Source organism: Anneissia japonica, unplaced genomic scaffold, assembly GCF_011630105.1.
Source record: "Anneissia japonica isolate Jap-2015-1 unplaced genomic scaffold, ASM1163010v1 scaffold1785_len1016330_cov206, whole genome shotgun sequence".
Taxonomy (NCBI): Eukaryota; Metazoa; Echinodermata; class Crinoidea; order Comatulida; family Comatulidae; genus Anneissia; species Anneissia japonica.
The window spans coordinates 263709-285725 of NW_022694363.1; the positions used below are offsets into that span (position 1 = coordinate 263709).

The window sequence follows — 22017 nt, forward strand, 5'->3', positions numbered from 1 at the left end:
TTATCTTTCATCAAATAAGGCCACTGGAACCGATGAAATACCAGCTAGATTTATTAATATTGTCATCGATATAATTGTTTATCCTATAACCTATATCATAAACTCTACTTTTCCAAATCAATGGAAAAAAGCTTGGATAAGTCCAGTTCATAAAAGTGGAAAAACAAATGAGTGCAATAACTACAGACCTATTTCAATTCTACCAGTTTTATCAAAAATTCTAGGAAAAGTTTTTTGACCAAAAAAGCATGCTATATGAAAATCAATCTGGCTTTAGACCAGGATACTCAACATCCACTGCACTGCTGAATATCACAGAAAATTGGTTTGATGCAATTGATAAAGGCTATTATATAGGACTAGTAATAATTGACTTGAAAAGGGCATTCGATACCGTAAATCAATAACATTCTATTCAATAAACTGAAATATTTCAATTTTCATGAAAGTGTTATTAAATAGTTCTATAAAGTTCTTACAAAACCGTGTTCATATAACTAAAGTAAATGGAGAAAATTCTGATGAATGTCACAGCTCATGTGGGATCCCACAGGAGTCTATACTAGGACCCCTGCTTTTCCTCCTCTATGTAAACAATCTACCTACAGCTGTCCATAAGTGCACTACTTCTATGTATGCTGATGATACTGCAATATATTGTATAAATAGAAATATTAATAACTTACTTCTACAATTAATAATGACTTGATAGCTCATAACAAATAAACTAAGTTTAAATATTAAAAAAACAGAGTACATGATAATAGGCACAAGGCAAAAATTCACAGAGTGTATCGCTTACATACAATTGTCTGTCTGCAAGGCAGCCGATCAGAAGCACATGTTTGCTGTGACGCACATTCAATTAACCTGCCGAAACTCTACAAAAAAATTATGGGGGAATTAATTTTGTGAAAATAATTAATATAAGAATTTTTTAATGTGTAAGTGAAAGTAAGTGGATTATAAAAGCTGGGAAACAATATTTTATTTCACTAAAATAAATTTATTTTAATTGTTAATAAGTGTAGATTCTCATTCTAGCACTGTAATTGTGTTGATCACATCGTATAATAGTAAATTGCCAAGGTTGGCTCGATGTAACTCCAACTATGGAGGAATATTTCCTCCATGCTCTAGTATAAACCACAGGGCATCAAAAGTGTTATTCACAGTTAAATACAGTAGAACACCTATTATTCTCGCATTCCTCTCGCTCCCGCTGTATTTATAATAAACAATCATAGGTGTAATCTCAATGAATACGTATTGATTTCATTAGCTAAACAGCAAATTACAGTGTAAAATTCAAATACAAGCATTACTCATCAATCATCTTATCATACTTTAAGTAAATTGCAACAAATTATTTAACAAGTTTTCTACATGTTAAACCACAAGCGAAAGAGTTTCCTTGCTTTATGAAATGCAACGACAATATAATGCATGCTCTAATTGTACATCATAATCTGCCGATAGCGGGGAGAATTCCTATACAGTATTCATTTTTTCAGCAAGTCCAACATAATTTCTCATCATAGAAAATATCACTTAGGACAGGAATAAACTATTTAAAATTAAATAGGCATGATTTTTTTTTCCCCACATTTGTGAGATTGTTAATATTTTTTAATTAAAATGAAATAAATTTAATTCATATATATATATTTTTTGTTGAAACCCATGTATTTATGATGTTTAACAACGAGTCCTTTCAACATTATTTTCGCTTTTTCTATAGTCCATTATAATTCCCTTATCCTTTGAACGTAAACACGATACTCATCGAAGAAATATCTACTTGCTTTTACTATATTTAATATTTAACTTCCATAATTATAACAGAATTTTATTATGTCTATTATTTGTAGGCCTAATTTTTTAAAATAAACAATAAACAGGGAATTTACTTATATAATAAAAAGCAATGGGCCCAGTATGGACCCTCGTGTTACCCCAACATTAATTGGTTTTGAATCTGATAAAGATGACTTAATATTTACAATTTGTGATCCTTAATTGTGGTTCTAGTGCAATTGTATATATTAAGACACATTTATGAAAGAATCCTAAATGGTAGTTTCCTATTAGGCTGGCAATGAAGTATATTTTACCACAGTTGTAATGTGTGAAGTAGTGACTTTTCTCTTATGGTCCAATGGTGGGTAGTAGCCTTTGAAGTTTTTTTAATTTAAGATTCAGGAAACTTTTTTGATTGAAATACAAAATACATTATAGACAGAAGAATATTGTATTACTTGGCAAGATTTAAAAGTTGTGAAAGAAATTCATAAATATTTTTTTTTATTTCTTGTAAAACTAAATTCATGTTACATCTGTAGTTTAGTGTAATATTGGTTTTGTTAAAAATCAACTGTCCCCAACATGTTTCAACCACATTGATCAAGGCATCAGCATGATACATGGTTGTACGTAGAATGGCTTCATAGAGAAATGGGAAATACCTTGGATTTAGTGCTATTCTTATGTAGATTGTTGATATTTTAATTCTAATTATGTCTTAATTTGGTTTCTTTCAGTTACAACATGGCAAATAGGTGAGTTCTTCATTTACTCAGTTTTATTAAATATATTGTCATTGTAAACATCAGAACTACAACAACTGTACTTTTAATACTAACATAGAATGTATTGGCTCTTTGCTTTCGTCCACACAGTGGTCTTCATCAGGAGACTACAAATGCCATTAGGCCCCTACACCACACTTCACACAGCCATTAGATTAGAACAGTGGTTTTCCTAGCTAAGCCTAGGCCTATGCCTAACTTTAATGGAATAAAAATTGAATAAATATCACAGCATGTGATATTTCCCATTAGTTGATAATTAACTATTACAATCCTTTTATAAAATCAATTTTGTTATTTCTTCTGTGTTACAAATGTATTAGGCCATGCATAGAGAAAGAAAATAAAAGTAGTCACAACACAACAAGATCGAACGATTGATCCTATTCACCGCGAACCCTAAGGCACGGTCAGTGATGACTTTTTAATGACCAGGATAATTGATGTGGTAATAAAACAATTACTGGGTTACCGCCACAGGGTAATAGCGCATGCGCACAATGCATCGCTATGACTTTGGATACGACACCTTTCGCTCTGCACGCTAGCTAGCAAACTCAGTACATGCACTGGCTAGCTATGTAGAGCGGCGAGTGTATACATATTTCATTAACGATAGTGGAGGGCTTTATATAAGGATAAATGAAAGCAACAAATTATTTCTTCCATAGGCCTAGTGTGGTAGCCAGCCATCAATCGGTAAGGCGCATATACATGCCGACATAACCATTTTTGGCCGGGAGACTCCCGTTTTGGTGACCTCACTTCCGCCCAATTTTTATTCACGTTTTTTCACATGCTCTCCCGGTTTACAAAGAAAATGGCGTATGTGTACTAAGTTATATTGTCTTTTTTTTTTGCAATAAAATATTGCGTAAAACCTGCTATATTTTGTTCGGCGACACTTAGAGCATAGCCTAGCCTCTCCATGAGTTGTGTGAGAGATGTGGATGTGAGCTTTGCAAAGACACGCTGGCCTCGTATGCACTTTCTCTATTGTGAAAAATCTAGTGTGACTAAATAATATCATGATAGTAAGGTCATAAGATAGACTACAACATATTTTATAAATGACTTATACAAAGAAAAAATTAAAACACTCGTAAAAAAAAGACTGAATCGGTTAAATTTAATATTCATGAGCAAACTTTATTATCATAATTGTATGATATTAAAAAATGAAAACAGAATAAGTTTTGATATGTTTTATGGTTTAAAATGCACCTAGATTTATCTGTTTTGTAGTAGTAGAAAGTGATGAAATTCGACTTAACAAATAATACGATAATCCCTTGATGAAATTGACGATAATTATAAAAACGTATCTTTGAATTGATGTAACTTTTCGAAATATTGATCGATTTTTAAATAATTTTTTTAGTCGAAAGCAAGGCTTAAACTGCATTACTGCACATGTGTTATTACTACATGGTACATGTCAGTGACTTCTGCGCAGCCTCAGTTTGCATTCTTGTCACCATTGTTACGCTTGGCTTGTTTCTAAATGAGGGGTGTTACGTAATCAGACCGAAGTCAGCGGCGGTAAATAGGATATCCATCAAAGGCCGTTATCTTCACAAGGTCTAATTAAATGGCCCTATGCTAGAGCACTGCTTCTCCGCGGGAGCCTAATTGGTCATAATTGGTTCAGCCTGGCACTTGTACTCTGTTGTGACTCCTTGACCGTGTTCGGACGTAAACTCAAATACATGTGTAATCTAATAATAGCCTTGGGGCTAATTCCGACGGCTGTTCGGACGAGTAGAATAAGTACCGGTAAAACCAGTAACTTCTCGTATGTCTTTCCTTCAACCAAGGTCAGACACAAGTTTTTTAGCAATATTTTTGTTGTTACTGTTTAAAACTATACATAATCTAGCCTTTGTAACTTTATTTGGAGCTTCAAGTGATTTCTTCACCGTGATAACAAAACTTTATTACATTCGGCACATGTCCACCGCTAGACGACGCCATATTGTTGTTGACTGTAAAACAACTCGTAAAGTTGTTGTAACAAAACTAATTTAAAAGTAGGCAGGGCTAGAAATTTACTTTTTCAGCCACTAGCAACCTATTGCTAAAATGTGCTAGTTGTTAAAAATGTAACTAGCAAAATTAGCTTCTCAACTAGTAAAATATATTGATACAAACTCAACATATTGTTTTCGGAAAATAAATTGTATGAAAATAACTAATGATGTACTTCTATAAATTTGTGTGTTAAATGTTTTAATATAATATTTTCTGTTATGGTGAGTGTAGTACAATAAATATCACAAAGAAATAGCCAAGTGAGTATAAAAAATCGATTTCTATACCTTGTACATTTATTCACTTCAGTGTCAGAAAAATTTTAATATGAAAAAAAAAAAATCATGATACAAAATAAAAATTTAATATTATACTTAATTTATTTTTTAAAATAAGTTAAGTTTATCATTCATTTAATTTTTATTTTGTATCTGTGATTTTGTTTTCATATTAAATATGTACTGCTTAGTGGAATTTTTCAAAATAATATAATTATAAATAAAATTTATTTTATATTAATTTTATATCATATTATTTTGAAAATTTAAAAAAATATACTTGTTTAGTGTCACACTCTCAGAAATATTCAGGGGGGAGGGGGTTTTTGCCAGACTAGCCTTGGCCTGGCTAGCCTAGGCAGGCTTAGCTAGGGGCTAGGCCTAGATATTTCAAAAACTGCATTGGTAGCAAGCCAAATCTTTGACAGAAAAAGGCCATAACAGAAACGCAATTTTACATAAAAGATTTGTTTGTACAATATTTATTTTGATAAGCCTTGGTCTTTTAAAGCTGGGGCTAGACATTTTGCAGGCGGCCGCTGGTCCAGTAGTAGGCCTAGCCTAGCCTAGGCCCTAGGTTAGGATATCTACTACTACAGTACTAGGCCTAGCCAGACTAGCTAGGCTAGGGTCTACTAAAATAGTAGGCTAGGCCTAAAACATCTGCCAATTGAAGCCTAGGTTGTAACCTATTATTTGTCTAAGCTTCATATTAAATTATTATTATCATATCTGAAACATTGTTTATTATCTAAAAAGAACCAAATTAAATATGTTCGCCTTAACTACCGATTGCATCGCCCGTGACTTCCGTCAACAAACACATGTGAGCGATTTTTTTTCTGCACACTGCTGAGCTTGTTGCATGCATCCATACGGTAGTTGCTAAATACAACGTGTTCAGCCGAGGGGGCGTGGCTTCGTATGTTGACGTCATGCATAACTTCAGCTATGTTTTGTATTAATTTCCTCGACAAAGTGTTGGGCCTGTCTGTAATGTCTTTAGTCACACAGCATAGCAAAATACAGTCCGTACCAACTAATTCCTTTCATGGTACAACCAATATAAGAAAAAATAATTAAGCTGTCCCTGTGTGTTTTTCTTTCCAAAAATTAGGATCCCTCGAATATTATAAATCCATGGGGCCTACACAGAGTGAAACAATGGAGGCCTATAATAAGTTAGTCTTATTTTAGCGGTAGGGATTAGGCTTAATCACTGAAAGAAATGAAAACAATTCAATGGCCTAGGCCCTACTATAGTACAATACTGTACTTAGCAGGAGTGGCGGCAGCGGAGGGGGGGGGGGGTAGGACCCCATCGGGGAGGCCCGGCTTCTCTCCCCCTGTCAGGGAGAAAAAAACAACAATTCGCTAGTGAGAAAAAAATGTAATGTAATTTCTACATATTAGTAGACACAAAAATCGACTAAGTAAGACTTTCAAACCAAAAATTATTCCCCCCCCCCGGCCCCCGTGTAATACTTTCGACGGATAATGAGAAGACCTCAGACCCCGGGCAAATCCTATGGGATCAAATCTTAATCCTATGAACTAATTATCTTACAAGAGAAAATGGGCCTAATAAATTAAAATTACAACTTTTTACAACATGACTGCTGAAGTTAAGATTTTTTTTTAGTGTTCACTGCTTTGAAACAATATTGCCGGCTATATTCCAGAAAAAGGGAACCGAATTAAATAGGCCAATGTAATTTAAGTAAATATATTAACGTTCCAATGTCGTGTATATTTGTATTGTATAAATGTTATGTAGGCTATTGCGCCTATTCAGTGCAGATTCTTCAGTACCTAGGCGAGGGTCTTACAACAGATTCTGCATAAGCATAGATAGGCCTAACTTCACGTAAATGATGCACAGGCCTAGACGGACTGCTGCTGGACGCACAATCTAGGACTAGGCCCCAGACTACTGAAAATACCTCCTGGTCCGACCTAGCCCAGGCTTTAATTAGTTAGAGGGAGCCTAGACCTACGAACGTCCATACTACTTAGGCCAATCGTCTGAAAATAGACTCGATTGTCCCTCACCCGTCCGTAGCCTAGCAGCACAAGAGAAAACTAAGCTAAGCCTCCTCAGTCTGCTCGCCTTGATAATTTCCCATTGGTCACACAGTGTAGCGTGATCTTTTTTGCTGGACGGCATAATTATACATGACGTCACCATATACAAGCCACTCCCCTCGGCTAAACCCGTTGTATTTAGCAACTACCCATCCATACAAGCAATGCAAGGTTTAAAAAAATTAATGTTGGTGGCGCACTTCACATATTGTGCTCAAGATGAAAAAAAACTATAGTTTTTCGTTGATTATAGGCATTTTTAGTCGATTTTCATAGTTAAAAAATAAATAAATAAATTTAATAAAATTTGTATTAGTTTTTGTAGATCAGTTTAGTCTAGGTTTAGTTAATACTAGGCTAATAACATGATATTTTGTATAGATATTTCAACTAGCAATCATTTTTTTTAATTTGCTGGTTTGTGAATTTTTACCTAGCAATTATGACAAACCTACTAGCAAATTGCTAGTTTGCTAGCGTGAATTTCGAGCCCTGGTAGGTATAAAATTATTTTTCTGTTATTGAAATACAAATTACATCTAATTATAATTTTCAAGTTTGTTTTTAAAGTAGTAATACTCACTTAACAAATAACTCACTTAAATAATATTTAAAAGCATTAAAAAAGTTTGACAGTAAGAACTTTAGCAAAACACGAGAAAATGATGTTTAAACTTACAACAAAAAAAGGTTCTTTACGGTTAAGTCAGCGAGTGAGCGACATTTTTACATACGCCACTGTATTCGTTCAAATGTTGTATTTCTAAGTCATATTTTATAAAATATGACTTAGAAATACAACATTTGAACGAATACAGTGGCGTATGTAAAAATGTCGCTCACTCGCTGACTTAACCGTAAAGAACCTTTTTTTGTTGTAAGTTTAAACATCATTTTCTCGTGTTTTGCTAAAGTTCTTACTGTCAAACTTTTTTAATGCTTTTAAATATTATTTAAGTTATTTTCATAAGGAGTTAGGTTTGATATAAATAACAAGACCATTACTTGTCTAATAGTGACCCCAAATAAAATTGGACAACAAAAAAACAAAAAAATTACACTTCAATTACATATAGTAATAATAGTAATAATAAGTATAATAATAATAATAATAATGAAAAAAATATACAGAGTTTAGCGCAATAAAACTCAGATTGATTTGAGTTTACGTCCATGTTCAGACGTAAACTCAAATACATGTGTAATCTAATAATAGCCTTGGGGCTAATTCCATTCGGACAAATAGAATAAGAACCGGTGAAACCAGTAACAAAACTAATTTAAAAGTAGGTGTATAATTATTTTTCTGTTATTGAAATACAAATTACATCTAATTATAATTTTCAAGTTTGTTTTTAAAGCAGTAATACTCACTTAACAAATAATAAAATATGAATTAGAAATACGACATTTGAACGAATACAGTGGCGTATGTAAAAATGTCGCTCACTCGCTGGCTTAACCGTAAAGAACCTTTTTTTGTTGTAAGTTTAATCATCATTTTCTCATGTTTTGCTAAAGTTCTTACTGTCAAACTTTTTTAATGCTTTTAAATATTATTTAAGTTATTTTCATAAGGATTTAAAGTATTATGAGAAAATGGGAACGGGATTGAACGATGGAAATTTTACTCTGGCCCGGTGTTGTATACACATCTAAAAAGGTCAACTTTTGACGTGGGCCTTGTTACATGTGATTAATTACGCCTGGAGGCAGCGTGTAATTGAAATATCCACTAAAAAAGATGGGTTTTTGGGACAGATGTTTTTCGAATATTTTATGGCTAGAGGCAAAATTTAATTGCCACACATGGCCTCTCAGTTGGAAGTACCCGGTAAAACTTTACTCGTCCGAACAGGCCCCTTTTATTTTCTTTCTCTATGGGCCGATTCGGACGAGTAAAATTTAACTGGGTACCACCAGCTGAGCGGTCGCGTGTGGCAATTAAATAATACCCCTGGGTATAGAAAATTCGAAAAACATCTGGCCCAAAAACCCACCTTTTTTACTGGATATTTCAATTACACCTTGCCTCAAGACGTAATTAATCACTCGTAACAAGGCCCAGGTCATAAGTTGACCCTTCAGATTTGTAAGCAATGCCGGGTCAGAGTGCACTTGACAAAAAGAAGCTCGCGACCACGCTGCATGATTCTTCGCGTTGTTGCCCAAGCTTTCTTTCCACGCTGGTCGTTGTCTTCGTCGTTGCTGTACTTTCTTCATCGAAAAGCTTGGTTTAGATCAAATCCGTCATCGAGAAGCAATATAAAAGTTGTCAGGATAGTTAGATCGGCTAGGTTAATCATAATTCGGTGTCAATTTGTAAGGATAATCGCAAGGAAATGAGTAAATTGTATAAAAAGTAAGCAGAAAATGTGTAAATTCGTGTATGAAGTATTGAAATTGCCGCGAAAACATTGCTTGCAGAAGCTTGTAAAATTCGTAAATTCCGTCAAATTAATGGGTAAATGGATTGTTATTTTACTTGTCCGAACGACCGTCACATTTAGCCCCGAGGTTATTAGTAGATTACCCATGTAATTGAGTTTGCGTCCGAATCCAACCTATGGGCCATGTATGTGCCACATGTGAAATTCACTGGTGGAGGTAATTAACTTTCTGATGTGCCAGTTCACTGGGGTATCCAACCAGTTTGTCGAAATCCAGTTTGCCGAGTCCAGGGCCACTTTGCCAAAACCCAGTTTGCCGAATCCAGTTCACTGAAGTCATGACACACCAGTTTGCCAAATCTTATGTCACAGTCATACAAAAGTACAGCATACTGTGCTTTTTAAAAACATGGTGGGTGGGTGGGTAAGGGAGGAGTCGTATTTATATACAAATAGAGGGATTAGGAAGTGTTTTTTTACAGCAGGTCACGTGACCTACGGTGGGTGTATCAGGGAAAACATTACGGCCTGTTTAAGTATACATGAAAGTCTTCGACCAGCGGATAACGCTACGATTTCTAAGCCAGCTAAGGTTTACGAAGGATCACATAAATTTTCAAAGCATCGTATCCCCCTAAAAAACTCTCCCTGCGAACCCTGCCAGGGATTTTTATGCAAGTGCCCTGAATGAGGCTCTAGTCAGTCAGATTCAGATCTCCTGTTAGCAAATTTCTGGAGCCACCAGTGTATAATAATAGATTATTACGGTATTTAATTTAGGTCTACATATTGTTATCTTATAGTTAAAGTTTATGGATTCATTAGAAATATGCTAATATAAGACATTTTATCTGATAGGTCTAGTTATAAATATGCTAATGTAAGACAATAGACAATAAACTGTTATAGGAGAGAGTGCTCCTTCATACATTTTATGCTGCTGTTAATGTTTTACTGCTTTTAATTGACTTTCAGCAAACTGGGTGCATTTGGCAAACTGAGTTTCTGCAAAGTGGACTAGCGCCGCCACTGCTGTTCTGCCAGCTTTTTATGTTTGGATTTCAATTCTATATTTTTATTTTTTTATTTTCTTTTTGTAGCTACTGTACATATCAATCATGTGATACAGCAGCAGAAACAGTAACAAGAACCTCAAAAACAACATTTTTTTTGGCAAAATGTTGATTTTCTCCATGTGCATGACACATATTACCTGCCGCAGGACATTATTATTCTTGTATATGTGGGTACATCCCCCTCCCCCAGTTAAGGCATAATGATCTTTCATATGTCATGTTTTTTTTTTGTTCGCAAAATTTCTGAAATTTTTCTAGAACTTTGCTTATTTTCTTCTCATCACTTCCCATTAATACTGTACTATGATGTTGGCCAGATGTTAAGTGCAACTGTTCTGGAACTTTAGCACAAAAGTACTCATGACTGATAACAAACAATTACAAAGTTTGTGCTCATAAATGTGATTTATTCATCAGGAAGATGATGCGCTATCGTAACTTGCATTTAACAGTTTATTAGACAGTATGGTTTGACATCAGGTCCTCTGAAAACCAAAACATTGCTTATGAAGGACAAATCAATAGACGAATCGGCGGCTCGGGTCATGTGACTTATAGTGGGTATTGGGTTTGTTTACATCGCAATACGACAGTGCATTGAATATGGCTTTGCCTTGTTGATGTAAGTCACATCATATATGTTGCAAATGTTGGTTGGAAAGATAGGATGTTTGTAGTTACTGCCAAGGATAATGATCATCATTTGACAACAAATATCCATGCCAGGAGTAGTTTGGTTGAGCAATCAGTAACGTTAAGGGTTATTTTCTAATTTATTACCTACTCGACTACAGAGATATATATATAGTCGAGGCATAACAACTCCTTCCATGCTACGGGCCCTGGTCAAAGGTACAATACCTTCACGACGTGCATATTGCTCCAGTCAATAGAGTCGTCGCCGGCTGAGGTACTTTTTAGGCCTAGGCCTATGTCAAGAATATTAATCATGACAAATGCTATATCGCAGCATGAAAAAAAAACAAAAAAAAGAAACGAATCTCTCCATTTGTTGCAAGAGTACTATTTTACAGTGATTTTAAATCCAAAATTAAATCATAGAATGTTTATAGTTACTGCCGAGGATAATGATCATCATAGACATTATTATTACGTACTGGCATTAGAATGTACCATACCAACCAGGCCTATTATCACCAGCCTGTTTCACAAGTTTGGTTGAGCAGTCAGTACCATTACTTACTTTACTTACTTGTCCTCTTCGGGCCTCGTGGCCCATAAGGCTGCTGTGACGGCTCTCCAGTCGTTTCTATCCATGGCGACTTGTTTTGCCTGGTTCCATGATCTCCATCCTAGGTGTCCCCTCTCTTTCTCCACTGTCCTCCACTTCTCCTTCCTTCCGGTTTCCATGTCATTGCTGTCATACAGTGATTATTGGTGTCCATCCTCAACACATGGCCAATCCATTTCTATCTTTTAATGTTTGTGCATTCTAGCAGATTTTCATTTGATATCACATATGGCCATCGTATACCCAATATCCGTCGTAGACATTTGAAGAGGAATGAGTCGAGTTTCTTGTTGTCACTCTCATTAATTAAGTTTCAGCTCCATATAGAAGAACAGGTTTGACCAATAAGTTATATAGTCTTATCTTTGTTTTTAAGCTAATCTTCGTTGATCTCTAAATTTTATTAAGTTTTGCGAAGGATGTCATGGCTTTCAGTATTCTGGTGTTTATGTCATCTCCTCCTCCTCCTTCTCCTTGTGTACTGACTGTTGCTCCAAGATATGTGAATTTGTCCACCCCCTTTAACTCCTCTCCATCTATATTGATTTTGCTGTTTGATTTACTGTTGATTTTGAGAACTTCTGTTTTCGTCTTATGAATTTTTAGGCCAGTTCTGTTAGAAGCTCGGTTCATCTGATTTTTTTTTTTTTTGCATAAATTGTGAAGTTGGTGAAATTAAAGCCACATCATCTGCAAAGTCGAGATCTTCCAGCTTTTTCATAAATTTCCACCGTATTCCCGTTTTGTTTCCCTCTGTTGACCTATTCATGATCCAATCTATTACAAGTAAGAAGAGAAATCCTGACATCATGTCACCTTGTTTCAGGGACGTAGCCAGGATTTTGAAAGGGGGGGGAGCCGTTATGCGAATCCCCCTGTGAAGTAGCGCACTCTGAACGTTCTTAGGACTGTTTGAGAGGATAAAGTGAAAATTGCAATAGACGTATTATAAATAAGCGCAAAAATAATTATATAATAAATCAACAGTGGCAGATCCGGGAATTCGAAAGAGAGGTGAACCAGGGAGGGACTTATGCAGAGAGAGTAACCACCCACCTCAGCCCCACCATGGTTGGGGCTGAGGTAAGAAAATTTATAATTGGGGCATCTCTAGATGGCTGGAAATTACACTCTCGCACTTCAATTTGAATATACTCTCGCACTTCAATTTGAATATATATTTCTTTTTTTTTCCTTAAAAAAATGAAGGGGGGGGGGTGCCCCTTGAATCCACCTCTGCTTAAAACATTCTTTATCCACAATAGTCATAATCACGAAAAATGTACATGAAAAACCAGATCGTAAATTATCCTTTCATTAATTGGCTTCCATTCTAGTAAAGACTTTTCTGCTTTTCTTGACAACATTAAGGCCACTCCTTGTTGGTGTAAATCATCCTCTCTTCCAGAAAATATAACAGTCTCCCCACTTGTCAGTTTCACCTTCCCAAACCCGGACCATCTACATTCACTAATCCCCATAATGTTGATGCGATATCTGTTCATTTCCTTGGCTAACTGAGCTGATTTACCAATGCTGAATAATGTGCAAACATTCCAGCATCCAATCCTTTGGGCTTGGTCAACTAGTTAATCAGCCGCTAAGCGTCCTCAGCTTTGGCACAGTGGTGTCATACTGTCCATATACACAATGTCCTTGTCCAGAGGTATACGGACTGTCGCATTGCAAGCTCTATTTCCAGTTTCAACTGGTATTCTGTCGCGTACAGTTTCCATAATCAATGGTGTTTTATGGATACAGGTGGTTAGCCTGTAGTCCAACCTCCAATTTTACCCATGGAGGACCAGGTTTGCTATCTTTAGTCTGACCCCTACCCTCGGACCTATCCAGCATGGGAGACCTTTCCAGTAGCACTGCTACCGCTGCCTTAACTCTTCGGGTCATTGGGGTACGGTTGCTACTCCACCACGACAAGGTAACAGCATAGGAGTAGTACCGTTAAGGGTTATTTTCTACTTTATTACCTACAGTACTCGACTATAGAAATATATCCCTCCCTGCTCCGTGCCCTGGAAGCCTAACACTCACAGTGCAGCCTGGGTCTATAGGCCTAAATGTACAGTATGTATCCTACCGTACACTAGCAGCATTCCAGAGCCTAAATAAAATGCACGGAGATTTCCAAATTAATTATAAATCACTATTTAAAAAGAAACATAGGCCTACTGCCTTACTTTACTTACTGGGTCACTGTCTAAAAAACATAATAACTCTCAATATACTGTGTTATGGTTCAATGAGCGCACTGTGGTTTACGATGTGTATGTTTATATTTTGTACCCATTATATGTCACGTGACCAGTAATAGCTGGAGTCGCCGATTCGGTCTATTGAATACCCCGAGTCAATTTGCACACTGAATGGCTACCTTTTAAAGAATACAAAAATCAGATATCTGTGATTAGAGTGTTACTTCCGATTCATGTAGGACAAATTGTATTGAGTTGTATAAAAAAAAAAAATAATGCTATTGGAGCATACAAACAAATTCTTTAAAAAACAGAAGATAGATCTTAAAAATCATACTCTTTCTAAATGCAATCTGCAGAAGCAGAACTTATGGGTGCCAAGCATGGAGTGCAACCAACAGTAAACTTGAAACTAAAGTATCTATTTACTGTATGTTTCTTGTGTTCCTGTTCTGTTTAACATCCATTTTTGAAACTTGATTTGATGTGTCTGTTTTGAGGACTTGATTTTATGTTTTTCAGTCGAGGACTCCCCTGAAAATTAGTCATGCTGAAAAGAAAGAAGAAAAATCTTGACATATTTTGCTTCTGCTTCTTTCACTGACCTTAAATGATTATCGGAATAGTTAATATCTGGTTTGCTTTTTATAACTGTAGAACTGTTTCATCGATAATAAACTAAGCACAATGAATGTAAACTTACTGTAGGCTTTCTTCAATGCCATCAGCATGACTTCATCAACCTATATGAGCTAGCATCCATTGTTTTGGGCATTGTGTGAACAAGGTCTTCTGGTGGCATCTCTTTTCATGTCAGGATTGGTATGATCGATAAAGCCGTTCTACGGTAATAATGAAATAGTTTTTATGTATTCTGTGCCAAATTATTATCTTCTATCTATAAACTTACCATCCTATTTGTGGATAGATGTAGATTTGGATGGGGGCCGCCACCACCGAGCGTTATTCAATCCTTGTTTTCAGCCCCCTTGTTTTTTTTTTAACCCTCACAAATATTGGGAATGCTCCACTTGACACTGGTACTGTTCTTGCATCTCTTGGAGTCTGTTCCAGGTGTTACGGTATCCCCATTGCCAATCATGAGTTCCTTCCTGTGCTCGAAACTTTTCGCTTGAGAGGAGCTAAAATTAGTCTTTCAGAACAACAGAATCGTTATATTTTCATCATTGGCGAAAGTGCGTTTGGATCAAGACCCTGTTGTGGGGAGACCTCAATCCTGCAGTCAGGAAGCTCAAAACGTTTTATCAGGAAGTCTTACTCTACATTACAATGCCTGATAGTTTTTGGTACACTTACAGACCTGTTTGCATTAGTGTAATAAAATTTTAGAAACGCATATGAAACAATTGTTGAGGATAAAGTTGGAAGGTACGATAAATTGTACTGTAAAATTTGAAGAAGTCATTAACAGACCCATCAGAATGCAGGAAAGTGCATATCCGAGCATGTAGAAAACAAAAACTGTGATGATGTGCTCAATTCGATCACATTATGCTTCCATCACTCTGAAACTGTTCCACTGCCTGTGTCATGATCCTCATAAACCCAGCCTCGTAATCATCATTTTTCCTTACACAAGAAAATATCTAAAATTTTAAGAAAACTAAGGTCATTAGCAGGAAAGTGTTTATCTGAGCATCTAGAAAACATTTTCCTTGGAATGGTCCCTCCAAATTAAATAACACATTCCCTTATTTACACATTTCACAAAAAAGCTGGATCCGCCCCTTGTAGCATATCGACAATGAGTAAACTTATACTGGGGCCTGTGAATACTTTTAACATGTCCTGTGAGGTCCACAAATGTGAGAATGTTGGGCACCACTATATTACGTTGATGTAATTTTGAACTTCTTATTTGTTTACAGTTATTATTGTAATAGCCACCTTCCTGTTGGTACTGAGTATTCTTGTGCTTATCTACCTCATCTGTTGTAAGTTTGACGGACACATTATTTATAGTACATGCTTATTATATTGTATAATACGGTAACCCATCTACCTCTACCATAATTATAGTTAGTATCAGTAAAGAATAGCCTTTTGTCTAATTGATGTGACTGCAGTCTGCTTGTAGGTCTAATAATAAGAAAATTTCAATATTTTTTTATGGGTTTTTTGGGTGATTCAAATTAAAAATGCAGACTTGTGTTCGGGTCACTGATGTCATAATTCAATTAATATTCTAGTAAAACAACAATGATGATAGTGAACAATGATGATGCTACTTGAACTATTGTTTAATACGAATACATTATTTATTATTGATTAAAATGTAGCAGATGATGATTATGATAACAATTACATGTATTATCTCACAACGCATCTGTTAAGAAGAAAACAGAATTACTTTTATAAAAATGATTTAATACTGCTTTTTATTAACAGTATCCTATTAAATTCAATTTTCAGATGGTGATTGGTCAAGTTTAAGCACTGGGTTAAAGTGTAAGTCTTATAAGTCAAAATCAGTGTTAACAAATAATTACTGAATACTGACCAAGTTTTTCAATATAATATTTTCACATCATAACAATCAAAGTAATGTTTATAGCTCAGAGAGTGAGATATATGTGACAGGTACAGGTAATACGTTTGTCGTTGTTTGTTGTTTGTTTGTTGTTGTTGTTTGTGAGATGAGGATACACAGCAATTGCTGCACAGCATTTTTTAAATAGGTTCTTTGATACACAACAATTAACCATCCAGCATTTTTTAAAATATGGGCTCCTGAATATGCAAAAATTACCGTGCAGCACTTTTAAAGTATAGGGTCCTTGATACGCAACAATTGCCGTACAGCATTTTTATTTAATGTCTAATAAAGACCTGACAGTATAACCTTATTTTCCTAAAACATGAGCTTAGAAAGGAATTCACGAAATTGATGTGTGATGTCAAGCTGCCATGTTTTTTTTTTAATACTCTCAAATTTATCTTGGCATGTAAAGGCAATGCTTAAAATTCTCAAAAAATTATGTTTGATATTGGGCCTTTGCAATATTAAAGTTAAAATAAAAAATTGCTGCTGTTCTAAAATTAGGTTTTCTGACCTGTAAATGATTAGAAACTGTCTATAAAACTACCCTACTACTTCCTATGGCTTGCCATTCATTGTAATAAGCATATTGGCATATATATGTGGAAGTAGAAGCTGTGGAAAAAACAATAATTATCATTAATAGATGACAGTTTTCTCCAAATTCTTCAGCAAAGACACATAGGCAGCAAAAGTGTAGGTTTAAAATCAAAATGCAAATTGCAAAATCAATGTTTTTTTTTTCTCAAAATGTAGATGTGTTTTTGTAAAATGTTAATTTCTCAAAACGTAATCTAATTCAAAGATATATCTAATTTTTTTATTTTATTCAAACTTCCAGCAGTGTAAATAATACAGAATCAACAATGTGATACAAAAATAAAGAGCAGAACATTACATAATAATCATTAACAAGTCTAAATATTAACTTCTACAAATAATTAAATTTGAGACATAACCGTTTCAACCACTTAAACTAACTACCAGCCCTGTAGTCAGGGTTTGAAATCAAAATGTAATTGCAAAATCAATATTTTTTTTTCACAAAACGTAGATGTGATTTTGTAAAATGTTAATTTCTTAAAACTTAATATAATTCAAAACATAAATCTAATTTTGTATTTTATTCAAACATCCAACAGTATAAATAATACAGAATCAACAATGTGATACAAAAATAAGAAGTAGAACATTGCACAGTATTCATTAAAATGCCTAAATATTAACTTCTACAAATAAATAAATAAATATTGAGACATAACAGCTTTAACCACTTAAACTAACTACCAGCCCTGTAGTCAGGGGAGGGGGCTGGGGACATGCTTTCCTGTAAACAGTTTCCTCTCCCACCTCCCCCCTTCTCTAAAATCAATGTGATAATTGTGTTTGGGAAAAAAAATCACAAATGATCAATATTTACAATATTTTATATTTATATAGGCGCTAAAATAACCTCAACGAGATACATATTCACTTTCATGAGTGATCATTATTGTGTCGTAGGAGAGTTTTACTTTTAGGAGTTAATGTGCTCTCTTTGGTATTTTTGAGATCTTTTTATTTGTAGATATTTAATGAATACCATTTATGCTGCATGTAAGATAAACCATATTCCAGTCCTCAAGATGTGGCCGGGACAATCCCAAAATCGTGCCAGCATATTCCCATTCACATAGGACATAAGGATTGAAATGCATACATTGATTTTTGCACAAAAATCCGTCTACCACTTTCAAAAGAAACATCTTTAATGTGCTCTCTTTGGTATTTTTGAGATCTTTTTATTTGTAGATATTTAATGAATACCATTTATGCTGTATGTAAGATAAACCATATTCCAGTCCTCAAGATGTGGCCGGGACAATCCCAAAATCGTGCCAGCATATTCCCATTCACATAGGACATAAGGATTGAAATGCATACATTGATTTTTGCACAAAAATCCGTCTACCACTTTCAAAAGAAATGCTCATTAAATTCAAAAATTTTATAAAATTTCCTATAAGATTCTAGCAATTTTTTCATAATTCAAAAAAATGCCTGTGCATTAAAATACTGTCATGGGCACATAGAAAAGATTATTAGATTATAACTCTTTTTTTTTGGATAAAATTGATGAGGGCAGGAGGTTTTTTTTTTTTATTAATTTTTTTTTTTTAGGGGGTCGGATTATACCAGGGGATTCCCGTGTGCATCATTTTTCGAAGTGGAAAAGATGCATTTAAACAACTGCCCTGTGATTCAATGGCCTATCCAAAACTAGGCCTATAATATTCCGGTGAAAAATTCAGACATTACTTAAGCATCAAAGGGAAGGGAACACCCTAATTATAGTTATTTATTTATTTAACTTTATTTATTTCAAATATATCCACATTCAAAAACAAGTTACAAATCATGGCCAAAGGCCAAATTGGTAGCAACTTTTACAAGGTATAAAAGATCACAAACAAAATCCACAAAAAAAAAAAAAAAAAAATTGTTATTTTGGTGTCCTATAGCTAGTGTCTTTGGACATTTATAGGCCTCCTTGCATTATTACTATAAAAATAACAACAATACAGTATATATATATATATATATAGTATATACAAAGACGTGCAACTTGATAACTTGAATATATAGTAGACATAGGCGCCTAAAAATAAATGATGCGACAAAAAAGAAAAATAAATAAATAAATTTTTTTTAAATACAATTATTCCTGCATCAGTATTTCCGAAATTTTTGACGCAGACGGGAGTGATAATCTAATAAATTTTTCTATTTGCCCTAAGAATAAGTATCCCAATTAGGCTTTTTTGAGTGCATACAGTTTTTAATCATTCGTGAGATTTGAAAAAAATGACATGATATTGATGTAAAAAATATTATACTCATTGTGAATTATTGTCAAAGAAATTTATATAGTTATTTTGAAAAAGCATGTTATAGTGTTTACTTACATGCATTTTTTAATAAGATTGATGAAATATTTGTGTTGAAAAAGCTGGTGAGCCAAATTCACGCACAAGATGAAATATTGGGAAACCCTCTATTTAACTTCAAAACATGATCGCTTAATGACAGTCAAAGTTTGCGGAATGATATTTTTTTATTTTGATGTGTAAACCATCTAAAATTGATGTGTTCATCCACCAGAAAATACGAAAGTAGTGGCGAAATTCACGTTTTAATTTTCATTTCACCTATTTCGTCCAAAAAACATTAAAAATTGACAAAAACAAGATAACAGAGAGCAAAAAACAACATTCAGTTGGCCGGACAGGATTGCCAAAAGTGAACTAAATCACTGTCTAGTGGCTCTTTTGTTTATATTGTCTTGTGGATCTTGTTTATATTTCATAGACTATAATTTAGTAACACATTTTGCATAGTCATGAAGTGAAATTGTTTGAAATACAGTGAATTCGGGAGTAAATATAGTTTAATAAAAAAAAAACCCAAGACTAAATCATTGCACACATGCATTAATCACTGATCACTACAGTATGTATAATCCTATTTAAAACTAAATTTACCCACTGCAAAATGGATACTGTTTTAATTCTCCCTGCTGCACATGCTTCTCTGCTGCTGCTGTTGGACTGCACCGCGAGAGAGCATTCATGCAGGAAATTTGTATGCAGTGAAGGCTATAGAAGATCAGATTTGGAGGGAACAAAATAATATTTCGCAGGTACGAAATATTAATTTGAGGAAATGAAATAATGCTTTTAGGGAACAAAATAATATTTGTTTGAACGAAATAATATTTTGTATATGGTACCCCCACAGTGCCTGGAGCATCAGCTTTTCGTTCTGTGAAATCATTGTTCTTTTATCTTCCGGAGAAATAATAGAGGGTTGGCAAGGCCAGCAGTTTTCAGGGACAATAAAACAAAAAAACTTTTTATATATTCTAGATGATTGTGAGTGAGAAAATGTGTTGTAGATAATATTTAAAAAACGTTGAATTTGAATAAGAGAATTATAAAGGGCAAGTTTTGTAGATGGTGAAAAATCTGGCAATTGTGCCACATCAGCCCAAGTAGCCTATTGGCCTTGCCAACAATATGGCTGACATGAAAAATAAAGGTCAGTTTTTGTCAATAAATACACCACTGTACATCTCTATGGTATAAATTTTCATTGTCATGCACTTTATTGGAAATCATGTAATTGTTTCTTTTGTGTTTTTATTGTCGTAATCTGTTTATTTGTCTTTATTGTTTGTGTGACTGTACTACTGTGATGCTTCAGGTTGCTGAATAATGACTGATTTTATGCCTACCATTGTTTTCCTGAATTATTGAGGCTTGGCTTGCGCTTTATGACCGCAAGGGAAAGGCGCAATATAAATACCCAATACCAGTACCAGTACCATGTTTGGTGTTAAGGATACAAGAAAGTACCTTGCATTTCTCAGGCTTCAGCAACATTTTCAAATCCGTAACCCACTGGTTAATATCTGAAAAATTAGCTCTAATTTTTCAAAATGCGGGTCTAAATTTTGTCAAATAAAATACTATTTTATTTTGTCAAATAAAATACCATCCCTATAAATTATTTTATTTGAAAATAATGTTATTGTAAACATAAACTCCAAAGTAAGAGACTCTGGCCTGCTTCAGGTTTTGGAACCTTTACAGGGGCGGATCCAGGATTTGAAAGAGTGGGTTTAAAATGTTCCAAAAAACCGAAAATGAAAGGGAGGTCCTCCCACAGGAAAATTTTGATTTCTAGATGGCTGGAAATGAGCTTTCCCGACTTCTGAGGTGTCTTTTAATGACCCTCTCTTAAAAAAAGGTCAGATGATTTTTATCTCATCCTTAGAGATAGAGAAAAAAAAAATAAACAGACATAGCCACTATATATTATTATATTATATTCCAACAATATTGAGTAGGTCTAGTTGGATACATAGTCTTTTTCCATGGATTAATGAACGATAGGCCTGAAGAACGCACTTTTGTATATAAATTTGTATGACATCGAAGCAAAAACAGTGTTTTTAATATAATTTAATTGAAAGCTAGTTGGGCTAAGCCTAATTTGTCTGATCTGCTACATGACTATGGTCAATGGTCGTATATTTATATAGCACCTTCCACAGAAAACCGTCTCAAGGCGCTTTTGAAGCCACAAGAAACAAAGATAAAAGGACGCGAAGTGGTAGGTTAGTATGCATTTTGTAAGCCAGGACCAGTAGTATTTTGTTATTTCTTTACAGAGGGGGGTGTTTGTCCGAACCTCTTAAAACCCCCCCCCCGCCCCACCACTACTTTACCTTTACCTTCAAACATAAATCAGAACCATCCAAGCTTGACTTGGCATTCTGTCAATCAGACTTACACCCAGTGGCAGCGCGAGCGGGGAGGCAGGGTGGCTTAAGCCCCCTCACCGGACAGAGCTCGTCGGGCAGTCAGACCATAAAACACATACAAATAGGGCCACACCAAGCCAACACATGTCTGTCACAGTCTGAGAGTACCATTTCCAACCATCCAGAGGTTGATATTCTTAAAAAAAATCTCATTTGGGAAGGGGAACCCCCTCTCAACCCCC

General features: G+C 34.8%; 1 long non-coding RNA gene across 1 annotated transcript in view; it reads left to right on the forward strand.

The window, feature by feature from the left end:
• Positions 1-8398: 8398 nt before the first annotated feature.
• The window catches only part of LOC117100993, an 18427-nt gene continuing 4808 nt past the window's right edge, over positions 8399-22017 (forward strand). Inside the window, exons 1-3 of the long non-coding RNA XR_004444208.1 lie at positions 8399-8466; positions 15800-15865; positions 16344-16379. This is a non-coding gene — a long non-coding RNA (uncharacterized LOC117100993). The remainder of the gene's footprint in view (positions 8467-15799; positions 15866-16343; positions 16380-22017) is intronic.